The sequence below is a fragment of the Aulostomus chinensis genome, chromosome 19 (genome assembly GCF_037954235.1).
Source record: "Aulostomus chinensis isolate RoL2024-O1b breed Wild chromosome 19, RoL_Achi_v1.0, whole genome shotgun sequence".
Classification (NCBI taxonomy): Eukaryota; Metazoa; Chordata; class Actinopteri; order Syngnathiformes; family Aulostomidae; genus Aulostomus; species Aulostomus chinensis.
The window spans coordinates 2,700,578-2,706,913 of record NC_141338.1 but is presented as its reverse complement, the minus strand read 5'-3'; positions in this window follow the sequence as shown (position 1 = coordinate 2,706,913).

Sequence of the window (6,336 nt, the reverse complement as noted above, 5' to 3'; positions counted from 1 at the left end):
TTGTGTTGATTTGACATCTTAATGCCACATTGTTGGAATAAAATATGACTGGTATGCATCACATTTACATGAAATTAATCCAGAGCAGAATTTAGCTGTTATACTTGTAACGGCGCGTACTTATTCAGCCTATTGTTTTGTGTCTCATCGTTCTACGTACTCAGTTCCAGAATGTTTCCAAAAAGTCACCATCTGAGGCACAGGTCTGTAAATGTGGGTGGCCTAATTATGGTCGGGAAAGAAGGCCGGCTTGTAGAAATCCCCTATCGAGCATAAACCCTACTGTCCTGGCTGCGCTAAAAGAGGCTGTAAGCAGCTTTGTATGAGGCAGGCCCCTTCTCCTTCACCACTCAGGGAAAAAAAAGAGGAAGACGTGTAGAAAACACGTGAATCGGCAGTGATGAAACTTAAAGAAACTTAGATTTTTATGCTGCGCTGCATTTTGACATCTTTTGAGTCACCTCAGACAAAAAAAAAAAACACTAAAAGTTGCAAACGTAGCCTTTTTTTAACGAACCGTTCTAAGTTAGTGAGTCAACTTTTTGACTTCTTTACTCGATTTGCTCTGTCAGGAGCTCGAGTTCTCCTTTTAAAGCTCCAAACTGTGTCAGTGCAACCACTGAAAATCCCAAAAAGGATTTATATTTCTGCTGCAGATGATTGAAATTAATATTTAAACCACCAGACCATATAATCCCCCACTCTGCCAGCATCACTCCTCGCCCCCCGATTAAATAGTCGGGCTTTGGTGACCCATCTGCCGCCCTGCAGAACTGCACCTCTGGCAGTCCACGCACACCCCAGTATTTAATGGATCAGACTTTATTTTCCTTCTGACATTTAAGGATGAGCCATAAAGGCGAAGTGCATCGCCGTAACTTGGCTTGCCCTGCACAAACAAGCTGTGTCAACACTTTGTCAGTTTTTAAATAAAAGGTCAACAAGCAGACGACGGGTGAGCGCCGGTTAAACTGCAACTTTTCAAACTTTAAAACACAACGCTTGCGCTCCAACGTCCTGAGGTGGAATTGGGAGGAAGTTCTAAACTTCTCACGCAACACATTTGGAGCGCGCGACTCTGCATCCTGCATTCATCGCAACGCTTCCAACACTCTGGTCTTGGTCAGAAATGCCGCGTTCCCTCCAAAGCAACGGCGCTTCCAATGCGAGCTAGACAAGCATCCATTCATGACTCACTGCATCACTCTAAACTGATATTTTTTTCATTCATTACTCATATTGAGGTCATCATTGCTCTTTTCCTGGTAGAAATTTGGGGGCTAAACATGTTTGGACGCATTAGAATCACCCGGCGTGACTTGCGCGCTGGCCCAGATCCTCCCCTGAATTTAAACCACATTGATTTTTCTTACTGGCGAACAGCAACTTTGGGTATTTTTTTCATCACATCTCCTTCTCATTCCCATTCTAAATAAACATCTTTGAGCAGTTTTAATTGGTTGCTTGAACAACTCTCTGGATGAGCATGTCGAGCTGGCGTGTGTTTCAGGGGAGCAGCAGCACTTGAGGCCCACCCAACTGTCCTCAGCTTTTACTATGGTAATTTTCAAAGTGTGAAGAGCTCTTGGACCACCTACCGTGCTGCAGCCTTCCAGCTCGGCCGAAAACGGGCCGACAACCTCATAATGCAGGAAGATGTTGCAAAATCTCACAAGTTATACGCAGTAAAAGTACCTTATCTGTGCGGATCTGCATTAAAACACTACATTTTCCACTTCTGGGTCATCTGAGCATAAGTTCACTAAGTATGTTTAAAATTTTAGAATGCCCCCCCCCCCCCCCCCCCCCATGCACAATCTGTCAGACGTGTTTTGCCTCAGGAAGTGAAGCCTGCTCCCTGCTCTCAGGTACACAGCAGCGGGACCTACTTCTGAAGGAATTCTCTGGCCGTGGCTCGGGCCCCTTAAACCATTAATCTATGCAGGGTTTTCAGGGTTTTAATAATGGCTAACTTTGGTGTGCAGAGCTCTCCGCCCCACCAGCTTTTTACCCCCCCCCCCCATTCACTGATTCTTTTACTTTTGTGAGCAAGCTGAGAATTCTCACATGGGTAACCCCGTAATGCTCGCGAACGTAGGATGAACTTGTGAAATGCATCACCCTGCGCAGCCTATTTAAGCACGACTGACGCGCTCTCTCTCTCTCTCTCTCTCCCTCTGCCGTACTGAGATATTTGCATCGTTCTGTTTTCATAGCGGAGCGCTGATTATCCAGAGAGAAGAATGTCATGAAAAGAGGCTCCATCTTATTTTGGAGTTACCATCTAAAGTAGACGGGAGGCATTTTCTAACCCAGTGGACTGGAACATGTTCAGTAATCACTACTGACATTTTTATTGTATTAAGGTGTAATTTGCCAGGATTCATTAAATATGCATCATCTCCATTACTTTGTTCTGTTTTTTTTACAGAGCAGATGCAATAAGAGATTATTCAAACTTCAGCTTTCCATTTTACTCTTTTTCTCTCTAATCTCTTATTTTTATGTTTGGCCTGCTTTCTTTCAGCTCAGTTTCACATGAACTACAACAAAAGCATTTCCTGCAGAGACTTTCCCTCGTTCAGCTCGCAGCGTTCGTCCCTCCGGCAGGAAACGCTTATTCTAGTTTTAACTGTTGACGTGTTCTTGCAGCTAAACTCGCACAAGTATCCGACAAAATAATGAGGTATGTTCTTCGCGTGGGAAAATCTTTAAGAAAGAGGATTACTGGGTTTGATGACTCCTGCGTGTAAGGCTCCTCTGAGTCGCGCTAATGTCATATTTCTCCTGCAGCTCCTTCTACATCTGGGTGGTTGAAGAATCTGCTGCAAATTCTTTTACACAAGGCACAATCTTGCTTGTGTGCTTGTCAGGAACAACATTCCTGCGGTATGAAAGAACACACTCTGCTCAAGCATCCACTCATCATATGTGGCAGACAATGACCTTCTTCACTGGACCGGGTCATAAATCATTCATCCTCAATATGAGCCACAGTTCAAGGCTTTTCTACTTCAAGAGTCCTTCCGTGCTTTACAGATCCCGCAGACACACAGCCGGCTTGAACACGCCGCTATGGGAGTCTGAGATTATTCCAAAGCTGTGATAGCATCTGGAGTTAGCACACAGCTTACGCTCGCGTACACTTTCTGACATGAATACATTCTGTCTGTCATGAGACACAGAAAAATGGACGTCTGAGGTCTAATGCACTTCGGAGGAGCTTCCTTGATTGGATGTTTGCTGTTGGAGTTCCTGTGGTGCTTCTGATGGAGGCCTGTCATGGGCTTTCATAGCCGTCTACCTGCCGGGGGACTACAGGTGTAAATTAGCACTTTTGCTAACGCTGGCATATTCACAGATGTATTTATGCCCATGTTCATTCATAGGTGCTGTCCCTTTCAAATAAAAACTATCCCTCTCTCTACAATCTGCATGCAAGATAACAAGTTAATTAGTGAGCTCCACCGTGCACCCGAAAATCTTTAGCTGTGATTCATGACAAGGCGAGAAGCTGCTGCGAACTTCTGCAGTGATGGAATGCAGGACAACTGCAATTTTTCAGTGCTGACTTTAGGTTTCGTCCCCAGACTCCGACTCGCTGTCAAGCCGCAGAATTGATGAGCGCACAAAAATTCATTTCTAATTCTGAGTAATGAGCAAGTTTTCACACACACACACACAAAAGACAAGAAGTTATCGCTCAGAGTTGCGTGGCTGCAGTTTTGCAACAGTGTTCATAAAGCTCAACTGATCATTTCCTGACACATTACATGTCCTTTGATGAAATTCCTCTCTGGTCTCACCTCAACACAATTCCAAAGAAATAGGCAGAATCGCTCAAACTGGGAGAAGTCGCGATCAACAGACTCAGCAGGCGGAGGCCGAGGGGTGAAGGTCGGAACTGAAGAACATTTCCAGAAAACGCATCAAACATCAAACTGCTGCGTGACTCACGGTAATTCTGTTCAACTTCTACTCAGATGGACGTTATAGATCCCAGCACCTCCCATGTGTGCACTTGAAACTGCAGAAATCCCGACGTGTTGTTGCTTATTCATGGGCGTTTTCCATCATCCGTTAAAAAGAAAAAAGGGACTCCCATGTGTCTGAAGACTGAGTACAAAAAGTAAAAGGAAGACACGATAAACACAATATTTTTTGAGCGTTTCCTGATTTCCAGATTTTTCATGTGATCTAAACATTTAGCCCAAGTGTGGGATGTTGTTTTCATGTGTGGATGCCTGTACAGGAGGTACATTGTGTTACTCTGTCCGAGAGAAAGTCAGCCTCTTCCAAGTGAGCCTGATGTTGCTGCGTTACATAACTTCAAAGCACGTCGGGTACACGAAAAAGTTAGTGACTCTTAGAAAGTCGGAAAAGGGTCAAATTCCCACCTTAAACTAAATTGCATGCTTGGTTAAGTTCCTCATATTGTTTCACGTTGCATTTTGCCTTCACATGTTCACGTAGCCCTTAACGGGTGAAGATGGAGACATTCTGGAGTCTTTATTTGTCTTGTTGCACGTGACAATAGAGAGCCGGCACCGCAACTCCCTCACATACCGCAGCAGTTATTCTAGGAAGGAATACATGGATCTAATTTGAGAGTAAATGATGAAATGAAAACTCTGAATGAGTCAAAGATTCATTTGTTGAAAGAATAATCTCGCCTTGTGTCCCCGATGCCAAAAGTATTGCTTTTCAGTCTTGTTGGGAATGCAACAGGAAGTCTGGTGTGGTCTCCTCCCTGCGGCGGGACAGGGACTCGTCTGTTGAGGACTCTTCATTCATTGTTTCACATATTTACCCGTTTTCATCTGTTTATTCTGTGACCTTCCGTGTTCCGTTGCACCTATCCTTTTGTCCTCCGATGTGGATACTTCTGAATCTCTGGCATGTTCGTACAAACATTTGAACAAAGCTCTATCAATGAGAAAAACTGCCAAGAATTTAAGTTGGCGTTGAGAACACGCCGACTGATATGGATGCGAATCCTCAACCCCAGCAAATCGGAACATTTTGAGGCACAGGATGTAACACAGAGTAAACCACAATACCGTTAGGTATGGTCAGTTGTGTGTTTCTGTGTGTGTGTGTGTGTGTGGGGGGGGGGGGGCGGTTTGTGTGCGAGAGCGTGTCACATTGTGTTGACACCAGGAAAGGTCTAACTCACGGTCCAATACTCAGGTTGTAGAACATGTGATAATGTCAGACGTAAACCGGGAGAACTGTTCGAAGGCTTCACCACTGCTGAAGGTCAGATTACTGCGTGTGTGTGTGTGTGTGTGTGTGTGTGTGTGTGTGTGTGTGTGTTCCGAGCGTTTCCTGGGAGATTTCAGAGATGCTCCATCGCTTCGGGAAATAAACTTGCTTTCGATCACTAGTGGTTTTCACATTTTACAGAGATGTAAAAAAACAAAAAAAAGATTTGAGATTAATGTAATACATGCATCTCTCATATCATGATAGGAAAGTAAAAACAGTTACTTATTCCTTTCTCTCTCCCCACACGCACAAAAAAATGAGGATCAAGAGATTTAGTCAGTACCCCTCCCGATCAGAGCATCGATGCTACGCTAGCGCATGAGCTAAAAGCAACTTTCGCACCAGAAGAACAGGGAATTTCCCTTCAATCCTCGGTCCTTCTGTAAACTGTACGTGCAGTTACGTCAGGAGCAACAACAAATGAATCTCTGTCGTCGCAAAATCCTCTTTCAAATGAACCAGTTTCATGTTTCCCCACCTACTCGTCTTCTGATTGGGCCAGAACCACACAAGCCGCGTCAAGTGCTTGCCAAAAAGAGAGTAAGGCCCATTAGCACCTAATATGTCGACAAACTCACCCAGTTTTAGACAAATGCTTGACCTCGTCATACCCCACACCCACGGGAGCAGCAGAACAAGCAGTACAAACAGCTAAAGACCAAGTGACGACAGTCTGAATCATCGGCTTCCAGTAACATGTCAGACAGAGCTAGCGTTAGCCGTGCTAGCCACAGGTAACGCCAATGCTAACGCCAAAAGCACAAGTGCAGATGGACCCACATCATGTCTGTATAAGGTTTAACATGATTGAGGTTGGGCGGCGTGGTGGAGCAGTGGTCCTCCCTGTGGCCCCCCAGCAAGAAGGTTGTGGGTGGAGCCCCCGCTGGAGCACGGGGTCTTTCTGGGTGAGTCTCCATGTTCTCCCTGTTCCTGCTGGGTTCTCTCTGGTACTCCAGCTTCCTCCACAGTCCAAAGACATCAAGAGGGACCAGGTTAATCCAGACTCTAAATTGACCGTAGGCGTGGCTGGGAGAGCCAATGGTTGTCTGTCTCTATGTGTTGGCCCTG